General features: G+C 33.8%; 1 pseudogene; it reads right to left on the minus strand.

The window, feature by feature from the left end:
- Nucleotides 1-21,012: 21,012 nt before the first annotated feature.
- Nucleotides 21,013-22,331, minus strand: LOC149530267 (putative glycosyltransferase STELLO1 pseudogene; annotated as a pseudogene).
- Between the last annotated feature and the right edge of the window lie 872 nt (nt 22,332-23,203).

The raw sequence follows: 23,203 nt of genomic DNA on the forward strand, positions 1-23,203 counted from the left end.
ATATTTTTTAAGATATCTTAATCTTGTCAATTATATACATTTCCATAGATTCAAGAAAAATAATTTGATAAGAAGTTTCAAATAATAGCTTGTAAAAGTATTCAACACTGTTGTACCATTTGAACAAATATGTCATCAAGGATTTCTTAGTTTTCTATGCCAAAATATCTTAGTTCGAAACACTCTCAATTTCTAAGATTTAAAAATTCACAACATAATAGGAGGTCATCCAAAAATAAGAGGCACATGGAACTACCTAAAGATAGATCATGGTCTAGAGATAGACCATTAAGAAATGAATGGAATAGTTTATAGTCAACAATGACATTTCCACTATGAAAAGGAAAGTTTTATGCAGTTGTACCTTTTGTTGTTTGACAAGAAGATTGAAGATCTGCACACACACAAAGAAAAGGCTATGAATGTTTGAATGAATACTATAGTAGTTAAAGGAAGCTATTAGGAATAAAGATAAAAGAGACTTATGTACTGAGCCCTTGCAATTTTATTTCCCCTTGAAAATGATTGTCGAAACAAAAGATTTACTTATATTAAGATTTGATAATTCTGCATGCAAAGGCATTACTGAAAAAAGAAAAAAAAGAAATTAGTATAGTAATTGTAGTTGTGATTAAAAAAGACTATTGGAGACTGTAATCCATCAACTAATGAAGATGGTTTCACATCATCTAACATGGCACAACTACAAAACTTATTTATCTTATTTTTTCTATCAATATATCAAATATGATCTTATTAGAAAAACTATAATCTATAGTATTCTATGTGATGCCTATGTTCAACAAACCCATAAGTATTAGTCCAATATTTTCTATTATTCAATATTGCAATGTGTATCTAATGCTCACTTACTCTCAAAAAGTCCATATCTATACAACACAGTGCTTCATGTAGATTGTGAACTTGTATGACTAGTAGCTATGCAAAGTTATATGAAAAGTAGCTCAGGAATGTATGAAACTACATATTGTAATGGCATATTTATGAAGAATTAACTATTGGAATATTTAATGATTTTTTGTTGTCTTGTGCCCACCTACCAACCTAGCATCCCTTGTTTTGCAATTCCAATAACCATATGCATTCAATGTAGGTAGGTGAGTTTAAATTTTGAAATTGAGGGGGAAAATCTATGAGCAGCAAAATGACAAAAGGAGGGAATGTTCTTTCATTCCAAAAAAAATAAGAAGAGTGGATATTCTATGTGATTTGGAGTCTTATAGAGCAACAACAACAAAGAGTATTTTTAAAGTATGCAACAACACAAGTTAGAAGTTTGTTTAGTTTTTTCTGAGTGATTGGACCTATTGAAGTAGTTTATTACTCTAGGCATCTTTCTATGAAGGGACTTGCTACAAGTTTATTTCAGTTGTAGTTTTTACATTTCAGATCTGTAATAGTTCATTTCTGGTTAATAGCAAGCAATCAATCGATCTTGCATATTTCTAGCCTATTGCACTTGTATTGTCTCCTTTCTTGTTTATTCCATTGTACATTTGGTCATTGGTAGAATAGAACATCATCTATGTTCTTGCTCGTGCATTATTTCTAGTATACTATTTGTATTTTTTGTGTGGGTTAACACGCTACGTTTTACTAGGTGTCAACATTTACTCATCTTACTCTTGATTTGTGATTTTACTGAGTAACTCCTAAATTGACCAAGTGATTTGTTCCTTCATTTTTTGAGTTTCTTGGGGTTAACATGCTAGCTATACACCTATTTTGGTTATCTGACATAGTATCAAAGCTTTTAGACCCCACATCCTTGTGAGTTTGGGCATTTATCTTTTTTGGGTATTTAAGTTTATTGTGTAAGAGACATGGCTAGAGATGAAGGAAAGACTTGGCAAAAACCACTATCCTTTAATGGACAAAATTAGGACACTTGGGTAAAGAAGATGAGAACCATTATGGTTTCAAATTACTTGTGGGGGTTTGTAGTAAATGGGTTCAATGATGTGACAGACCCAACATAGTGTGCTGCCCTCACCAACAATCAAAAGAATCAAACTAAAGGAGTCAAGAAGGAAGGATGCAAAACCTTTAAGCTTGATTAAAGTAGCCATGATAGAGGAAATTTTTTCCAAGATAGCAAACTTTAGAACCTTCAAATGAAGGATAATTAGTCTATTGCAAACTTTAGCTCAAGGATCTCTAGTTTGATAAACCACTTGTTATCAAATGGAGAAGATTATGAGGAGTAGAGAATAGTGGAAAAGATATTGAGAAGTCTATCCCCAAAATATGATAATCTTGTGATAACCATTGAAGAGGAAAAGGACCTCACCACTTTGACAATGGATGAGTTGATGGGTATTCTCCAAACCCATGAGTATTGGATCAATAGATCAACAACATCTTCCCAAGAGAAAGCTTTTAAAGCTCAAGCCAGTACAAGAGGTAGGGGGAGAGGAAGAAATATCTCTAGTAGAGGCTCTAGAGGTAGAGGTTGTGGCAGCTATGGACAAAGAAATGCTGGAGGAGAAAGCTCAGGATGAGCAGGCAACCAAGAGGGAGCGAGCATATCTTAAAGAAACTCTAGATGAGGTAAGAAAAATTACAACTCCAATAAGAGAAATGTGGAGTGAATGCTGGAAAAAGAAAGGTGATTAGTCAAGGCAGAATGCAAATGTGGTTGATGTCAATGTGAGTGAAGTAAACAATCCCACAACCTTCATTATGTGAAACACTGGTGAAGAAGGTAGCCCTAAGGTATGGTATTTGGATAGTGATGCAACAACCACATGAGTGGTAATGAAAGTCTATTTTCATTTATTGATAAGAATTTCAAATCTAAAATTAGAATGGGGAATAATAGAACCATCCCTATTATGGGAAAATGATATATCATGGTCCACACCAAGCAAGGTGAGAAGAAAGAAATTCAAAATGTTTATTTTTCCCTAGGTATATGAAGCACAATTTGATGAGTGTTGGAAAACTCATTCAAAATGGATACAAAGTGTTGATGGAAAATGAAAAGTGTGTCATTCATTAGAAAGATGGGAGTAAGAAGATTCTTGCAGTAGTCCAAATAACAAGGAACCAAATGTTTGCCTTGAGGATAGAGACATGTTTCTCTTCTTGAATTGTTGTTGCACTTCCGAAGAATGCATGTACATTAGTACATCGGTAATCAGCTCTAAAGAACACGATTGAAGACCCCTCCAAGCTATGGCATCTTAGGTATGGGCATCTTGGTTATGCTAATTTAAATTTATTGTCTAAGAAAAGAATGGTAGATGGTTTGCAAAATATTGTAGAGTCATGTGAGAAGTGTGAGACTTGTGTTTTGAGTAAGAAACATAGGCTTCCCTTTAATTCTAGAAGGGAAAAGGCACCATTAGAGCTGGTGCATTATAATTTTTTTGGTCATATAAAAACCACTTCTATTGGGGGGGAGTACTTATTTTATAACATTCATAGATGATTTCAGCTGTAGGGCATGGGTATATTTTTTGAAAAATAAATCTGATGCATTTGATAAGTTTCTAGAGTTTAAATCCTAGGATGAAAAAGAATGTGGACATTATGTCAAGGTCTTAAGGTTAGATAGAGGGGGGTGTATACCTCCAATTATTTTGTGAATTTTTGCAAAAAAAAAATAACATCAAGAAGAAGCTTACAACTAGCTATACTCTGTAGAAAAATGGAGTGGCTAAGAGGAAGAATAGGACCATTTTTGAGATAGCAAAGAGCATGATGAAATCAAAAGGACTCCCAACTAAATACTAGGCAGAGGTTGTAGCAATAGTTGTATATTTGACAAATAAGTGTCCAACAAAGGTAGTCTATGACAAGATTCCTCTTGAGGCATGGGCAAGACATAGATGGACTGTTGAGCACTTAAAAGGTGTTTGGGTGTGTAGCATATGCACACGTACCAAAGGATAAAAGGAAAAAGTTGGATGACAAGAGTGTGAAGTGCATCTTCACTAGTTATAGTTCAGAATCAAAGGCATACAAATTGTATGACCATGTCACTGAGAAGATCATCATCTCAAGAGGTGTAGAGTTCATTGAGAATTAGTCATGGGATGGTTCAATGGATAAATATCCAAACACTTCAAGTAAAGTGTCAATTATTGATGAATAAGATGAAGTTGGTGATTATCAAGATGAAGGAACAACAAATATAGAGAGCTTTGGATAGCTCTGGAGTGTTGCTGACAAAAATAGGTAGAAAGGCAAGCAACAAATGATAATCAAATATTTAGCTATGAGTAGCTATAGATAGCTCCAAATTGATGTACAACATGTACATAATAGCAATGATAGTAGTGAAAATTTAGATCCCACTCTCACATCCTTATTTCCAAGAAAGACCAAGAGTCTAAGGGAGATATACCAAGATAAAAGGTATTACGAGGAATTTGATGAGAGTGTAAATTTTGCATTATTTTCTCATAGTGATCCAATTTATTTTGAGCAAGTTATGAAGGAAAAGAAATGGTATAAGGCCATGGATAAGGATATAGATGTAATAGAGAGAAATGAGACATCAGAGCTAGCTGTTTTTCCTCTCAAGAAGCAAGTTATTAGAGTCAAATGGGTCTATAAGATTAAGTGCAAGGTTAAAGGAAAAATAGATAGGCATAAGGCACGATTAGTGGTCCAGGAGTACAAACAATAATATGGAAGAGAATATGATAAGACATGTGCCCTAGTTTCAAGAATGGAAACTGTGTGCACTATCATAGCAATTGTAGCCCAACACAAATAGAAGGTATTTCAAATGGATGTGAAGTCTTCCTTCTTGAATGGATTGTTGAAAGAAGAGGTGTATGTGGAGCAGCCACTCAGTTATGAAGTTTTGGGTGAGGAAAAAAAAGTGAGTAGGATGAACAAAGCTCTTTATGGGCTGAAACAAGCTCCATGGGCATGGTATAATAGGATTGACTTGTATTTGATGAGCAATAGCTTTAGAAAAAGTGATGCTAAGCCCACTCTTTACATAAAGGTAGCTGACAGTAAAGTTTTAATTATTTTCTTTTATATAGATGACTTGATTTTTACTAGAAATGATAATTTCCTCATTGTTGATTTCAAAGAGGCCATAAAAAGTGAGTTTGAAATGACAGACTTTGGTATCTTGAAGTATTTTTTAGGCATAGAAGTGAAAAAAATGCATGATAGAATCTTTATCTCTCAAGAAAAATATGTAGATTAGATCTTGGAGATATTTAAAATGCAAATCAACAAGGAAACCCCAACACCAATAGCTATAGGTCTAAGGAAGATTGCAGCAGCAATGTGAATCCAACATTGTATAAAAGTATGGTTGGAAGCTTAATGTATTTGACAACAACTTGACCTGATATAATGCATGCAATAAGTCTAATTTTCATATTTATGAAAACTCCAAGGGATTCCCATTGGCAAGTGGAAAAGAGGGTCCTAAGGTATGTGAATGGCACCGAAGGATTTGGCTTTTTGTATACTGCTACACTAGTACATTTGGGTTCATTTTTTGACCTTTATTGGTCAAATTTTTGACCAAATTTGACCAACCCATTGGTCGATATTTTTTTGGTTGAAATTTCAACCAACTCACTGGCAATCTATTGGTTGAAAACCCACCAAATCCATTGTCTAAGTTCATACAGGGATTGGTCAAAATTTTGACCAACAAAGGTAGAAAAAAATTATGCATTGGTAAAAATTTTGAACAACAAAGGTAGAAAAAAATTTAGGTGTTGGTGGAAATTTTGACAACAAAGGTAGAAAAATATTTAGGCATTGGTGGAAATTTCAACCAACAAAGGTAGAAAAATATTTAGGCATTGGTGGAAATTTTGACCAATGAAGGTGGAAATTTTGACCAACAAAGGTAGAAAAAAATTTAGGCATTGGTGGAAATTTTCACCAACAAAGGTAGAAAAAACCTAGGCGTTGGTGGAAATTTTGACCAATGAAGGTGGAAATTTCCATCAATAGGTAGGTGTAAATTTTTTTTAGGCATTCTATATAAAACAGCTCACATGTCTTGCCTATGATATGACATTTTACATGCATCCTACACTCTCTCATTCGGTTGATGATGGATTACACAGAGTGATCTAAAACCATGATTCTAAAAAACACACACAATTAAATCCAAAATGAACTTGCACTACAAATGGATTGTGGAAATCTAATATTGTTAATTTTGCATTCATGTCTACCAAGACAAACATATGTTTCAGTTATGATTGTCCTGGTAGACATGCATGCAATTTTACCAATATCATATTTCAACAATCCATTTGTAGCACAAGTTCATTTTGGATTTGATTGTGTGTTTTTTAGCATCATGGTTTCAGATCACTCTGCATAATCCATCATTAGCCAGATGAGAGAGTGCAAGATGCATGCAAAATGTCATATCATACGCAAGGCATGTGAACTATTTTATAGAATTCCTAAAAAAAATTGATAGTAACTAATATGAAGAACTTATATGATTGAGAAAAATCATGTACTAGTGAGTTGGTCAAAATTTCAAGTAGAAAAATTTCAACAAATTTGGTCAAAATTTGGGTCAAAAATTCAACCAATAAAGGTCAAAAAATGAACCCAAATATACTAGTGAAAGTATGCTTTCCAAGTTGACTCTTTGAGTTCGATCATCAAGTCACCCCACCAAAGTGCCTCATCAAGGTTAGTCTTTAGGTTCGCTCATCAAGCTTGCTCACCAAGTTAGCTCACCATGTCATGTCTCTAAGTGGCCTCGTTAAGTCAGCTCACCAACTTGCCCCACCAAGTTTCCACTTTAAGCCCACTCACCATGTTAGATCACCAGGCTAACTCCCCAAGTCAGCTCGCCAAGCTAACAATTGAAGTAGACTTGCCAAGTCGACTATTCAAGTGCACTCACCAAGTTGACTCAGAGTTCATTCATCAAGTCGCCCCACCAAAGCACCTCATCAAGGCCAGTCCTTAAATCCGCTTACCAAGTTAGCTTTCCAAGTTGCCTCACCAAGCTGGCTCGCCCACATGTCCCACCAATTCCCCAAGTTTTCTTACCAAGTTGACAATTCAAGTGCGCTCACCAAGTTGACTCTTTAAGTTTTCTCACCAAGCCCATCCCCTAGGTCAACTCTCCAGGTCAGCTCATCAAGTCACTCCCACCCAGTCACCTCAATGAGTTGACTCTTTTAGTCAACTCACCAAGTCTACTATTTAAGTATGCATGCTAGGTCAGATTGCCAAGCCAACCCACCAAGTCATGTCACCAAGTTGACTATTGGAGTACGCTCACGAAGTTGACTCTTTAAGTTTTCTCATCAAGTCACTCCACCAAAGCACCTCATCAAGGTTAGACTTTAAGTTTGCTCACCAAGTGAACTCACCAAGTCGCCACACCAAGTCGACTCACCATCTCACCTTACTAAGTGGACTCACCAAGTCAGCTCACCAACTTGCCCCACCAAGTCGACTATTCAAGTATGCTTGCCAAGTTGACTCTTTGAGTTCGGTCATCAAGTCACCCCACCAAAGTGCCTCATCAAGGTCAATCTTTAGGTCTGTTCATCGAGATTTCTCACCAAGTTAGCTCACCATGTTGCATCTCTAAGTGGCCTTGCTAAGTCAACTCACCAACTTGCCCTACCAAGTTGCCACTTTAAGCCCACTCAACATGTTAGATTGTCAGGCCAGCTCCCCTAGTCAGCTCACCAAGTTGACAATTGAAGTACACTCACCAATTTGACTTTCTAAGTTTGTTCACCAAGTCCACCCCCTAGGCCAACTCTCTAGGTCAGCTCACCAAGTCACTCCCACTTGCCCCACCAACTTGCCACTTTAAGTCAACTCGCCATGTTAGCTCGTTAGGCTAACTCCCCTAGTCAGCTTGCCAAGTTAAAAATTCAAGTATGCTCACCAAGTCAACTCTTTATGTTTGCTCACCAAGTCTGCCCCCTAGGTCAACTCACCAAGTCACCCCCATCCAGTCACCTCAACGAGTTGACTCTTTAAGTCAGCTCACCAAGTTGGCTCACCTAGTGGTTTTACCACCTTGCCTCGGCAAGTTGGCTTATTATGTGTGTTTGCCAAGTTGCCCCACTGAGTTGCTTCTCTAAGCCCACTCACCATGTCAGCTCACTTGGTTGGCTCACCAAGTCGACTGTTCAAGTATGCTTGCTAGGTGGGCTTGCCAAGTCACCCCACCAAGTTGACTATTCAAGTATGCTCACCAAGTTGACTTTGAGTTCACTCATCAAGTCACCCCACCAAAGTGCCTCATCAAGGTTAGTCTTTGAGTCTTCTCACCAAGTCAACTCACCAAGTCACCTCTCCAAGTGGCATCGCTAAGTTGGCTTGCTAACTTTTTCCACCAAGTCGCCACTTTAAGCCCACTCACCATGTCAGATCACTAGGTTAGCTCCCCAAGTGAACTTGCCAAGCTGATAATTCAAGTATGCTCACCAAGTTGACTCTTTAAGTTTGTTCACCAAGTCTACCCCCTAGGTCAACTCTCCAGGTCATCTATATCCCCTACTGTAGGTGGACTTGATCTTTGGCAAGCTTATTTTGACTATATCTTTTATTTTCAACAATACCAATATTTTTAACTTGGCCTAGCCCCATCCTATTAGATGCTTGATCCATGTCACTCTACTAGTAATGAATAAGAATAACATGTGTATTAAAGATAAATCACTTGAGCTAGAAATTGTATCCATATTTATGAATCTAAAATATGACATAGCAAAAAGTGGAATAGTTCTGATGGAGAAATATTATGAATGAGCCAACTTTAGCATCAAATGCCTGAATAACAATCAAAGTATACCTCAAATTCGTAATATTTGCAACAATATAGAGACCTTCCTCTTCGTTCACTATCTACATTAGCCATTTGATTAGATGTATTTTGAGAATTAATGGAATGGTTCCAAGATAGCAATGACCAAGAACCCACAAAGAAAAATCTAGCTAGGAAACAAATGACTGATAAAAATAATTTTGAAACTTGAAATAAAAAAAAATCATTTTATCTTTGCCCCTAGATAAACAAATAACTCTAATAATAAAAAAGAACAACATGCACTTTTTCTTAGAAAATTAAAATCCATAGAAATCAAATATTTAACAAGTTATAAATCCATAATAAGTTCAAGGCCATTCATCCATTGAATGATTATTTGACTGCTCAATACATTGAATTAATAAGCCTAATTAGTCATCAGAAAACACACCAAATGCCGAGTATGAATGTACTTGGTTGTGCTTCCATTATCATTGACCAAAAGGAGACGAAGTATCTACGTTACAACTAAAATGGTAATTAAAATCTTATAATTAAGAGAGCTCAAAATTTCAAAGGAAACCCTCATATTATTCCTAGAATTGGCATAAATTATTGCTAAATCTAACCTGCATAGCATGTCGGTGAAGTTGAACTATGTACAAAGGAAGTGTACCAATATTTTCCCCTTTTGTAACCATTTGAAATAAAAGTTGAAGTGAATCATCTTCAATCAGACTTTGTGCTACTCCGAGGCAACTAGCCAATGCCTTCATTATATGCACTATATTTCCTTCTACCTAAAAATATTTAACCAATAACCACTATCATGAAAATCCACTTACAATTTTACATTAAAAAAGCATCTACATATAGTGGATGCATGCATTTTCATAAGCAAAGGACCTCCCATATACATTGTGGTGTCTATACATTTGTCCAAAAATAAATATAAATCTATTAAAAGATAATATAAAATTGTCCAAAATTGCAAATTATTACCCAAAGAAGATCAGAACATGATAAAATTGGAAGTCGCGAGATAAAATGTCTAAATTAATTTTAAAGTTTAAACTTCAAAAACATGAGCTTAGTAGTTACAACTGTTAAATATAACAAATATGTGTGTAGGTTATATTTAAGGTGTGTTTAGCATTTCATAAGTATCACAGAACAATATGTGGGCCCCTACTCCTTATTTTTCTTTCAATTTCTTTTAGTAAGTGTCTATGATTTCATATACTAGAATTGTGAGTCCTTCTTGTTAAATAAATTAAAGTCATTTACAATGTTCCTTTCCTGATTGGAGGTTGAGGCATTGTGTAAAAGAAGCTCTTTTGCTAGGCTCTTAAGTTTGTCAAAGTTAGGTTTTAAAATTGCACACTCCATTTAAATGTGATAGAAGACATTTTTGCTAATCTTGGAGTCAGTCAAGATCCTTTAACTACTCTCTACAACCACCTTTCAAATTAATTGGATAGACCAAAACAACATTTGTGGTATGAGCCATAAACCAAAGAATTTTATTATAGATATCTATACATTTTTTATTGCCAGGATTGGCAGAATGTGTGTAAGTTGCACCATAACAAATTGTGAATAATTAGAGCATGTAAGAGATTTATGTTTTGAAAGTAAAATAAATTTTGAAGATTGTCATTCATGTCATGAATTCTAGATGTGTAAAGTTGCATAGCTGCACACATAGACAACCTAAAAAGACTCTCTATGTATGGTTTGCATTAATAAACATTCACATATACATAGAGAGTAATGCATACACAATAAGCTCAGCTATCCCAAACTATCTATCAGAGTATGACATATGAATTCGGTGTCTTCCATCCATGAAGGACTAGCAACAAAGACATGTTACTAAAAGAAAGAAAATAACACACTATTTTGCAAATATTGATTTGTTCAAAAGAGAATAGAAATACATGTACTTGTAAAAGAGGCACACTCATACAACCACAAGCCAACCCACATATTGGCCACACTATTTGATGAGAACCTATAATTAGTGAAACATTTACCAGTTCACTAACAAAAAATAGTAATATACCCATTGGAAGTTGATTAGTTTCTACACAATATAGTGTGTAATACTTAATAAAATGTTTGTATTATGAAACTTTGCCAGATTAAACTTAAAGATTTTTTTAAAATTGCTACTTGACCTACCAATCCTCTTATTTGTCGAATTGTGGACCTAAAATAAGCTAGCTTAGCTATGATACAATTACTATCATAATGAGCATAGAAGTGAAAAATATGGAGCAAAACATTATCCATAATTGGTTTACATGGCCAATTCTAATCTTTACACCCAAAACCTATGTCTGTGCCTAGCATCTTTAAGTGGACTCTTATTTCACTACAAAATATACTTAAATTAATAGAAGTGAACATAAATTATGAAAATTAGTGGACCCGTTTCTCCTGTGTGATTACTTAAAATTTAAGCATACTAATAAAAATTCATTTTAGTACACTAAAATGATAATAGTATTGTCACGTGATTACAATTTCATTAAACAATGCATGTTAACTACCATGCATCATTTTTTTGCTTTCTGTGAAGGTGCTCTTGAGTCATGTATAGATTGTTAAATCAATAAAATGTGAAACAAAGAATGTGGATAAAATTATGAGCTTAAAGGCCAGCCCTAGGACCAATGCAGTAATGTTCAATGAAAAGTACTAAACTAATAAATAATGATCCTTCTAGGGAACTTTTCTTTCCTACTGAACATCAATATTAAATATGTAGCTTTGATAAAAATAAATTCAGTCAAGCACTATACCTTTTCATGCTCAAATATCTTGTCCAATTGCATGTCAGATGGTTTTGTATTATGCTTCTGACTCTCCTTTTTCTTTGTCTTAGACCTACCTAGATTGAGATTGTTGTTCTCATCTAGTTGACCGTCACAATGATGAAATTTGCTAGGAGCTGTTTGAGAACGCCCAAGGCCTACAAATTGTAGAATTAATTTAAAACCATACTTAAGATAATTATATTAAAAATTGTAGAATTAATTAATTTGAAACCACAATAAAAAAAAATTGCATTGTCTTATATCCCTTGAGTTTCCTCATAAAAACGTACACATAATATTCCTACAACCTGCTATTAATGTGGTTGCGATACAACAAAATTCTACATGATATCATCCAAATACCTTCCACATGTGAAATAGCAAGCACTATAATAGTTTTCTTGCTGATGCCTGAAGTTTATCAACAACAATGTTCAATTAGCACGACTGGGACAAGATGTAGATCATAACAAATTTTAAATGCAATAGGAATGAAAGAAGGGTTTGCACCTGGCCTATCAAACTGATGATAGCTAGTAGTTGCTCAGGTTGCAATATCTTACAAGATTTGGATTTTTACTAATGTTTTTAGAGTGGAAAATTATGAGTAAATCAAGAAAACTATGATTTTTTGGCAATCTTTAACAATTTTTTCATTAAAAAATTACGATTTTTGGACTTCAATAATTTTTGCACCAATTTTTTTTTAATTTTTTCTTAACCTAATCCTGACCAATTTTCTTCCCCAAACTTAACACTAACCCAATGTTTTCCCATTATTTGAAAAAAGAAAAACATTTGTCTTGCCAAGTTATTCACAAGAAAGATATTTGCTACTCAAATAGCTATAATGCAAATATTGTTAAGACTTGGAGAAATATCAATGTTAAATTCATCCTATGTTAAGGTTTGGAGGAAAGCTAACTTAATTCAATACGATCTAATCCTATAATTAATCAAATTTTGAAACATGATTTTTATTAGATTAAAAAATAAGCAGTCAACACTCCTACACAGAACGTCATCTCTTTGTTCAACAATAGTTTCCATCTAAAGAAAGACGCTGGCAAAAATGTTGAACTAGGTACTTATTATTTACATATATCCATGTGGGCTTTAGAGAAAATTCAATTTTCTTAGTTACATGTTTATAAGTCAACCATATGGTACTCCTACTTCCTATTTCTAAAAAATTAGCCTTATTGGCACCTAGAAGGCTAGAAGAGACAAGTGTATTTTAATATTAGATTCAACAATTTTGATTGTGAGGATATATTGTAAGCTTTGATTTGCTTGGATAATTCATTTGAGATCATACTAACAGGTAAAATATGTTGAGAAAAATGAGTGCAATTTTAGATAAATCCCCTAAACAAATTGAAACTACAGAATGTTGAATCTAGGTTTTTATCAAGAGAGAGACATTTGATGCTACTGGTCATATGACAAATAAAGAGTGGATTCTCTAGAATCAAATGATTGATTGATGTCTTGCTAGTTTTAGCCTATGAGGGCTTAGTTCTATCTATCCATTGTGAATGTGGATAAAGAATGATTTCCTTACATGCTTTGATCTACAACGATCTTGGATGATAATTGTTACATTTTGTATATCTGTTTGGTGGCAATGTTTAATCTGTTTGGTAATTACTTATATTATAGTAGTTCATGGTTCAATGTTTTTTAGGATACATGTCTATCATAAGTTACCTAAAAAACTTTGCTATTGCTATCCTAAATACTACCTACTACACATGGCTTAGACACATCAACATATGTATGTGCTTTGCCAATCCAAAAAATAATATAGCCCTTCTATTTATCTATCTATGATCTTAGTGTTGCTTAAGCTTCACATCAAATGTTGGACCAAGTACTTAAAATGGTCCACAGTGTCACCTAAATATATAACAAGGCATATGGCCAAGTGGAGTGCATAGAGTCTGGAAATGGTTTAATATTGTACAAGTGTTCTTTGGTGTTTCTTTGAGTGTTAGTTAAACTAATTGTTCTTGTATAGGATTATTTTTTGTGTCTACTTTTCATTTATTATCTCTACGGATGTTTTCTCTATGTGGTCATTTAGTTGAAATGAGATTGCTTTCTTAGGTCCTTTGACATCTTTATAAAATACTTGTTGATTTTCCACTTTTTTTTATTGCATTACTGAGCATGAGTTTTTTCTGTTATATAACAGCTTCCATTTTCTTAAGAGGGCATTGGTTCTTCAGTCAGCAAGATCCCTAGCATAAAGGATGGCTCAATTGATTGGAAAGAGGTAATTTTTCAAATATTGGTCTTATATATTTTGGGTACTTTTTTTTTGATGAATAGTTACCTTTTCTATTAATAAAATATACTCAGTTTACAATTCACAAAAAAGGGGCCAGCGGATACAAGATCACCTAGCAAAAGAGTTCAATTGGCCAAAGTTGGACTACAAACACGGCCATAGCACTTTTTAAAATATATATATAAGTTGCAATACTAGCCTTGTATGTGAGTAGATTCAATTTTGCTAATGATATAAAAGGAAAAAACTCTATGGTTTTTTATGGCCTATGTATTAGTAGATAACAATTTTCCTTTGCCTGGCTGTTTAGTGTTTCTATCTCATCTGCCTTTTATGACTCTGACTTTTAGTCTCATCTAAGGGGAGAATATTATCCTCATCTTTTTCTCTTGTTTCATTTTTATTGTATTTCAAATGGGCATGATTCATGTTTCTCTTTTTCTAGTAGACAATCCTACATTGCAGGCCTCATCTTTTTCTGCTTTGCAAAGCAATATTATTCTATGTTTTTCAGGATTTTTTTTGGAAAACCAACATTTTTGACAGTTTCTGGGCAGCTAAATGTAGAAACCTATGTATCTACTCTGTGTGATGTATGTAACCTCTTCTATAGGAATTCTGTACAATCAATTTTTCACCAGTGTTTCTTCTTTTTGAGTACTTACCCTAAAATCTAGATGTTGAAATTATTTCAATCAAACAATATACTGATTTCCTTTATTTCTTTTCAGGTGTACACATTCGGCCCTACATTTCGGGCTGAAAATTCAAACACTTCACACTATTTAGTAGAGTTTTGGGTAATTTATATTCCATTTCAATTGCAGAGATTGGGTTTGTTCAATGTTAGAAATGTAGCTCTTATGTGTGATTTTTTTTTCTTTCCTTATTATAGATAATTAGAGTATGACCCCTCTTAGAAACTGACCTCCTAATGACCCTTCTTAGAAATTGACCTCCTATCTCTATTTTGTCACATTGTGAGCCAAAGTAGATGATTGAACTAGAGCTTGCTTTTGATAATCTGAATGATGATATGGCTTGCATAACTACATATCTCCAGTATATTGTAGGTCACTATTCATGCTATAACTTGAATGATAATTTATCTACATCTTTTGCAAATTATGGTCTTAACTCCAAATTAGATATTCCCTTGCTTCATTTAAAATAGTTTGGCTGATTAGGCATCTTATTTCTGCTCATTCTTAATGATTTTTTAACCAATCAATGCAATTATGGTAGTTGAGATACATTTTGGATAATTGCAAAGAAGATATAGAATTCTTTAATACTTGGATTGAGAAAGGGATAATTGCTCGCTTAAATTTAAGTATGCAGATAACCAAGTGGCCTTCATGATAGGTTTTTATTTACCACGTGGAAGTTTCTTATACAAACTAAATATCGGCTTTTTAGTTTTTCCTATATTATTAATGTATTTAAGTAAAATTAGAAAACAACACTGAACTTCAGTAATGCTAATTCAAAATTCATCCTAATCTCGCTAAAAGTTCTGTTCTCTCTCATTTTGGATTTAATCAACACTTTTTTGAATGCCCTGGCAGAGTGTAGCAAAAAAGGAGTTTGTGCAATTGACTTATCCTGATGATGTTGAACTCCTTTTGAAAGCAAAGAAACAATTTAAATTCCTAGTAAGTTAATGACTTTGAATATAAAATTTGTTATCTCTAACTAAAATGTCATTTAGTTTACTCTGTGTGTAGATCTTGACAATATGTTTTTCACCACACAATATTAATTTGATTCATATATAATCCATTTATATTTTGCAATTTAAAATCGAGCTAGATATATTAATAGTTTTCAAAATCTTCTAAATTCTCCTAATTGTTTCTATCTATGTATTTGAAAATTATTTTCACCTTATAATCTAACATATTAGAATGTTGTCATATATTGCATTTAGATTTCTTGGTAAAATTAGCTTTCAAAGTAAGCCTATGTTTTAACTTTTTGATTTTGCAACCATCCTATATGCATAGGTTGTAATTAATTTTTTGATGAATACAAACAACTTTGAGAATTATGGCTGGTGGAAAATTTGAAATTAAAGTAGAAAGCCTGAACTTTATGCATTCTTTTTTTAGGGTTTTGAGACTTCCAAAATCTATTAAGGTGAATGGAATATGCCATTGTAGATTTGAGAGTCTAAAGTACTTAGAGATTCAGGGGAACTTGACTATACATCCAAACAACTCAAAGGACTAGCTATTTTAAAGGGGATAGATAGTGAGAATGTTGATGAGGTAAGTGCCATCTCTCTTATAAAATTCTCAGTATCTACATTTCTGGAATATTTGGACTTAGAAGGCTGTGATACACTAGTGAAGGTTCCAACAAGCTTTGGGTAGTTATAGTCTCTAACTGAATTGAATCTAAGTAAATGTAGTAATCTCACTACACTTCCTCACAACATTGAAAACCTATCTACTCTGCAATTTTTGAACTTATCACATTGCCTTAAAGTGGCCAACCTTTCGCCCACCTTTGGAGAACTTAAATTGCTGCTATTTTTAAACATGGCTGAATGCAGGGCATTTGCTTTTTTGCCACACAACTTTGGAAATCTATCCTCTTTGTAATTTTTGTAAGAATTGGTTATATTACCTAAGAGCTTTAGCAATCTATGTGCTTTATAGCTTCTCAATTTGAGTGACTATTCAAACTTACAGAGCCTTCCACAATCATTTGGGCAGCTGAGTTGTTTGAAATCATTGTTTATGGATGCATGCGAGCACTCGAATAGTCTTCCTGATAATTTTGGATAGCTCAAATCATTGAAATTTCTCACCATCAAAGGTTGCAAAAACTTGAAGGCACTCAATGGTGGGTTCAAATCCTTAACTTCACTTATGGCATTGAGAGCATTAGATTGTAAATCATTGGATGAAGAGGCAATGAACATCTTAGTTGAGATAAAAAATTTACCATTTCTAGAAATGGATGGATCACAATCACTAATTTAGAGGTGGGAAGAAATAGGAAAGAGCTACCCTTTGATTGTCTCTGGCACTGGGGTGAGTATAAAGATAAGGTTCTAATGGTTTGGCTTGAACATCACAATCTAATTTTTGGTTGATTAGGATCAGATGAACTATCTAATCTATCAAATTTCCACAAATCAATTAATAAGTGAAGCAAGTTTTTGGATTAGACTGTGTGAATAATATTTACATCAATGTTTTGAATCACACTACGTGATCCATCATTAGGATGCAAGAACACAAAGGAGGATCCATTGTCAGGATGCAAGACATCCTGATGATGCATCTTCCTTTGTGTTCATTGTTAGAATGCAAGAACACATAGGAGGATTCATCATCAGGATGCAAGATGTAAGAACACAAAGGAGGATCCATATTATCAGGATGCAAGACCACTTGATGATGCATCATAATGATGGATCCACCTTTGTGTTCCTACATTCTGATGATGGATCACATAGTGTGATTTGAAAGTTGATGTAAAAATCATTCACAATAGCTAATCTAGAAACTTTCTTTACATGAACCCTCTAAAAAAGTCAAGGCTTAAAGTGTGTCATTTAAACCTAACTAGAGCTGATGTTGGGAAAATATTTCACTTTTTTGTTTAGTGAAAGCTTGATTGTTGAAGAGCTTAGCTTGGAAGACATACTTTGTGGTTATATTTGTTGAGCATACACTATTTCATGGTGGAAGCAGATTTGTGAGTGTGGAGGGTGATAATGGACAATTGGTAGACTGGTCTTGGTCTTATTTTATAGAGAAAGAAGAAGTGGAAGTGAGTGTGTTGATGACAATGTGCAATCTTTCTTTAGATTGCAACAAGCATGTTTTACAAGTAGTGAGGAAGGAACTAGAAAGGAGGATGGAGGAAAGCCATGGTAGGAAAAAGTTTCAAGTAGCGTATGTAGAGGTAGGGGATTCATTAGACAAGAGTGAAGAGCATATCCACTAAACTCTTTGGAAGCTTCTACCCAAATGCAGTTGTTCTTGCATGCCAACAAATAGCAGAACAAGAGAACTATTTGCATTTTCTCTCTATAGTCTACTTGAACCTAAGTCAAGGTATACAATATAGTCTTTACATACATGTATTTTTCAATTAAGAGTTTGAATGCAAATAGACTAAAAATAGGTGGAATTTCAAAGTGAATGTTTTCCAAATGATTACAAAGAGATGTTGAGATATTAGGGAGGGGGTTTGGGAGAATCTTCTCTACAATTGTACACTTTTGTAAAGTGGAATAGTGATTCAAGATTGACACTAGTACAAATAACACTATCACCTACTTTTACATGATTTTCCATAAGAAATTGGAAAACAACCGCAAAGATGTAGAACAAATTTGGGAGAGGGTGGAAGAAGTGGACCTCCAAAACAAGATATAGAAATATTGACTCTGGAAAGTAATTCCAATTAGCAAGAATTATACTTGTAAGGATCATATAAGATAAGGTCATGTGTTAAAGACTACCTCCAACAAACCTATGTAGGCTCCACAGATTTAGAAGAAAAGAAACACACCTTTACAAGAAACTTTCTATGTTATCTAAAAAGTAACTAATAAACTAAATATGCATAAATGACCATTAATATAACATTAAATAGTTTATTAGGCATGAGAATACAATAGCAATTCAAGATACAGGCTAACAAGGGTAATAAAAATTATCAACAATTACTTAAAATAATTTATTGTAAAGGGTTGACTGAGATGGAATATAATTCAGCAATAATTAATAATAAATAAAGAGCCAAGGAAACACTCCATTATGAGTAAGTATGACTCTTTCCAAAGAGATACAGAAAAGGTGTGACCCCTCAAGAATAGGAAATCTAAACTTCAAGTGGAAAATTGGAAAGTTAAAAGGAAATTGAGTCATAAAAAGTGGAAATAAATATAGACTTTAGGAATATTAATTTTGTGAGAAATTTTAGGAATAATATTAGATCACCATCAAATAGATGCATATATACCTTGAGGGAATTAAGTGATTGCTCATTGTAAGGAATTTAATTGCATTTCCTTTGAAGGGTATTTAATAGCATACAAAAAATTTCTATATGAAATTAGTTTTGAATTTACTAGAAATGGATTGTAAATAAGGACTACTAGCCTTCCAAGTTTATGAGATCTCATATACACTAACCCAACATGGATTGAACAAAAATCCTGTCGTGCACATGGGCTGTGAGGCAAATAAGTGTTCCAAGGATTGATTAAGGAGGACAATCAACCTCCAAGGTGGGCTAAGGCATGGAATGGACCGAAGATCATACCATATACACAGACCAAGAAGTGTATGAGTGTTCCCAAGCCAGAGGGTCTTATCAAGTATGCCACATAGAGATGGATGAACAAAGAATTCACCCATGTTCTCACAATACAAAGACAACCATCCTTGAGATTTATGTTTAGAAAACATTTCCAACAAATTCTTGATATGATTACAATAGAAATTTCCCTTGGAAAATTTATTAATGCTATTGAGACACTTTGGTATAGAGATGCATGATGCTCATATGAATTTATATGTTACCATGAAAACTTGTTGATATTTAATTATAATACTTGTTAGAGTAGTTGTTATCATATATTCTTACTATTTAATGATTATTAATTCATATTAATGTAATATCTAAACGAGAATTATCTCATATATGCATCAAAATTAATAATATTTTATAGAAGTTATCTTTATAAATGAATTGCATACTCTAACTTAAGTTAAAATTATACCCATCTCATCTCCATCCCCATTTCCTAGTGACCAAGGGTTAAATCCATTATGCTTCAATTTATACAATTATTTTATATTAAATATTCAATTTAATATCAAGTAAAGTGATGAGTTTAGGGGCAATATCAATTGGGCAAGGGGCACAACATTAGCTACATGAGTTATCCTTGGCTACAGTCTATGACTCCAAGCTAGATCACACTATTGTTATTGATGCACCCTAACACAACATCACCCAAGGATTATTTAAATTATTTTGCACATTACCTTATTATATACTAAGTTGATAGAGGAGTCAAGGAAAAAGAGTATACCAATGCATTTTCTTAATTTCATTAGATTTCTAAAGTTCATGATTATATTGAATAATGCTTCTGAATTAAACTATGCAACACACCGTAGTAATTTTTTAGATTACACTCTGTGATCCATCATCAAGAGGAAGAGAAAAAAAAGGATTGTATAAAAAAAAAATTCAGACATTGTTCAATCCAGAAGCAATATTCAATGTGTTTTCTAGTAAATAAGGATACAAAAAACTAAGTAGGAGAGTGAACCTTGTGACAGCTTTTCTTATTATCTACATTCTACAAAGTGAGTTACTTTACTTAAGAGTAGAATCAAGAAAACCAATTACAACTAGCATAAGGTTTTGTTCTATGGGATGTCCCATGATGATCAAATGGTTTCCCTATTTAGGTGGTCAGAAATAACATTTTGCAAAATCAAATGCAAGTAGCATATGTTCCTAGGATACTGCTTGAATAGGACTGTATCATGCTAAAGAACTAGCTAAAACTATTCTATCATTTTTAGAAGCTAATACATCAATGTAAAAGACATTATTAATATATGAAGTTCAGTCACAAAATTGCAAGGGATTGTTCTAGCATTTTGCAAAAGAGCCACACAACTTTGTTACTTGTGCTATCTTTTAAATATGTAGTTATAACAATTCAAAAACAAGATACAAGTAATACATAAATGTGGCATGGACTCACAAGATCTTATTATGAGAAAAACAAATCGATAAAGACAATAAGGTTTTAAACATTAGGCCCATTTTCAAAACATTGTAAAGAATTGATTTATAAATACAATTCAAAATAAAAATATAATATGTAACAAATGCAGGAGTAAACCACTAAAATTATTAAATTCTCTAGGCATAGAAATCACAAAAGCACAAAAGATACAAAATTTTCATTTGCACACATTGTGATGGTTGCATCGCATAATCAAATCTTGTAGTAGGCATCAGTTTACAAATGATCAAACAAAGATCCATAATTTTGATCTATCATATATTTTTCCACAAGATCCTAAAGCATAATGAGATTCTGTATAAAATAAAATAAATTGACAAAATACAGAAACTAGTGCAAACCATGAAACTTACTTGTAAACTTTCCACCACTCTACATACTCAACTCCAAGATCTATATTACTCTTCTCTAATACAACCACCAAACTCTTGAATATGCTACCATACAACATTCTCTGCTCTAGAATAGTATGATTCATAGGTCCACTGTAGTACATGATAAGTACTATATTCCCATAAAACTTCCTCCACCTAATCAGATTTCCAATCTCAAAATTCATTACACCTAATTCCTCTACACCAAGATGCACTGATGGAAGCTTCAAAGGCACAAAATCTTTCTAATCTCCATGGAACACTACAACACTTTGCCTACCCAACTCTAATGAAAATAATCTCAGCTGAAAGTAAACCACAGCTAGCAAATCCTAAAGACAAGTAGCAGTGAAAGTCACATCTTGTAAAGTCCAGAAGCCCTCCACAACCATGGAATGGCTCAAATGAAAAATCTTCTCAAACAAGGTCAGTTTGGTAGACCTTCAGGATATAAGAAACTTGATCAAATGACCTACATTAACATGGAAGTCCTCCTCATCTGAAAAAGGATATGACTGAGTTTGATCAACTCTATGAGTAGTAGGAGGATAAAAGGCAACATAACCACCAATCTCCCATAAAATCCTCTATGCCTAGTAGCCCTTGAGTATATTAGAGGCCATAGTGCTAACAGAAATAGGAAGCACGAGTCCCCAAAATGTAGGGCTATGAATTAAAGTATTAAATGAATTGACAAGGGCCATGATACCCTGTGGTAGGGAAACTAGTGGAGCATGTGAATCAAACCTAATATCATATGCCTCAATTCCAAACTTTCTAGTATAGTAGAACACCGAATCCACATCAAGAAGCCCATTGGCTATTCCCTGCTAAATAAATTATTTTCCACTGTAAACCTCTCCACAGTAATCCTCAGGATTAACATCACCCACATCCCCTAAAGGCAACCCCTGAGGCCAAATAGATCTCTGACCAAAATGAATATAAGGGTTTACAATAATTCTATTATTTTGGCTATGCTTATTCACATACTATAGCATGGACTCCCTCCGAGCCTCTTCACCTATCAACTCTACGTCGAAATGGGTACTCAAATTCCTATTGATTATAGACATATGCTCATTTGCATCATATATTTTCTTGGCCCCGTGTTGAATGGAAAACAAATACTCGACACTCTTTCTTACATACGAATTATAAGGAACATGATTGAGGATCTGATAGCCCAGGGTAGACCATTGCTCTACCAAAAAAAAGAGTGTATCCTTGACATTCTAGTCGATGGCGTCTCTAAATCTTGCACGACCATGACCCACTAGCCCTTGATCAGCATGCTAATAGCAAGTTAAATGCATGCAATGGAAGAGGCATGTAATGAAATGAGAAAATCAAGGTGAATTTGTCCTCACAAGAATGAAGTCCCAATTTTTCTCGTGCTCAGGCAAATTTGTCCTCACGAAAAAATGAAGTCCTAATTTTTCTCCTACCTATGCTCATACCTTTAGGATTGCTCACGAATTAATGAAAGTTTTTCTTTTTATCCATTGCGTGAATGAATGAAACTTTTTCTTTTTACATAAGCCTTGTGTTCATTGAAATTTTGACCAACACAGGGCTTACATGTAAAAAAAAGAAATTTTTGGCTTAACATTCCGACCAACCTAAACTTATTTAGTTGATGGTTGAAAATTTTGGTAGAAAAATGAGGTTAAATGTAGTAGTGCTGAAAATGATTTTGGGCTGGTTGGTTATATTGAAAGTGATTGGGTTGGAAGTTTGGATGATAGAAATAGAACTTTTGGTTAGTATTTCATATCAGTTTGAATGCAATCTCATGGGCATCTGAGAAGTACCCAATTTTTTCTCAATCTACAGCAGAGACTGAATACATAGTAGAAAATGTAGCAACATGTCAATCTAATTACCTGAGAATAATCTAGGTGGATTTGAAGGAAAAACAAGAGGATGGAACCACAATTTATTGTGACAATATTTCCTCAATAGCATTGACAAAAAATCAACTCTTTTATGGAAGAAGTAAGCATATAGAAATAAGATATGACTTCATTGGAGAGCTAGTTGAAAATGGTGAAATTAAAATGGAGTATTGTAAGTTCGAGCAATAGCTAGTGGATATATTCACAAAGCCATTAGGTATAGCAAGTTTTGTGTGCCTAGAAGAAGTCTTGGCATAGTTGATTTGGT

Source organism: Cupressus sempervirens, chromosome 11 (assembly GCF_028749045.1).
Source record: "Cupressus sempervirens isolate cs-2001-9-10 chromosome 11, ASM2874904v1, whole genome shotgun sequence".
NCBI classification, from domain to species: Eukaryota; Viridiplantae; Streptophyta; class Pinopsida; order Cupressales; family Cupressaceae; genus Cupressus; species Cupressus sempervirens.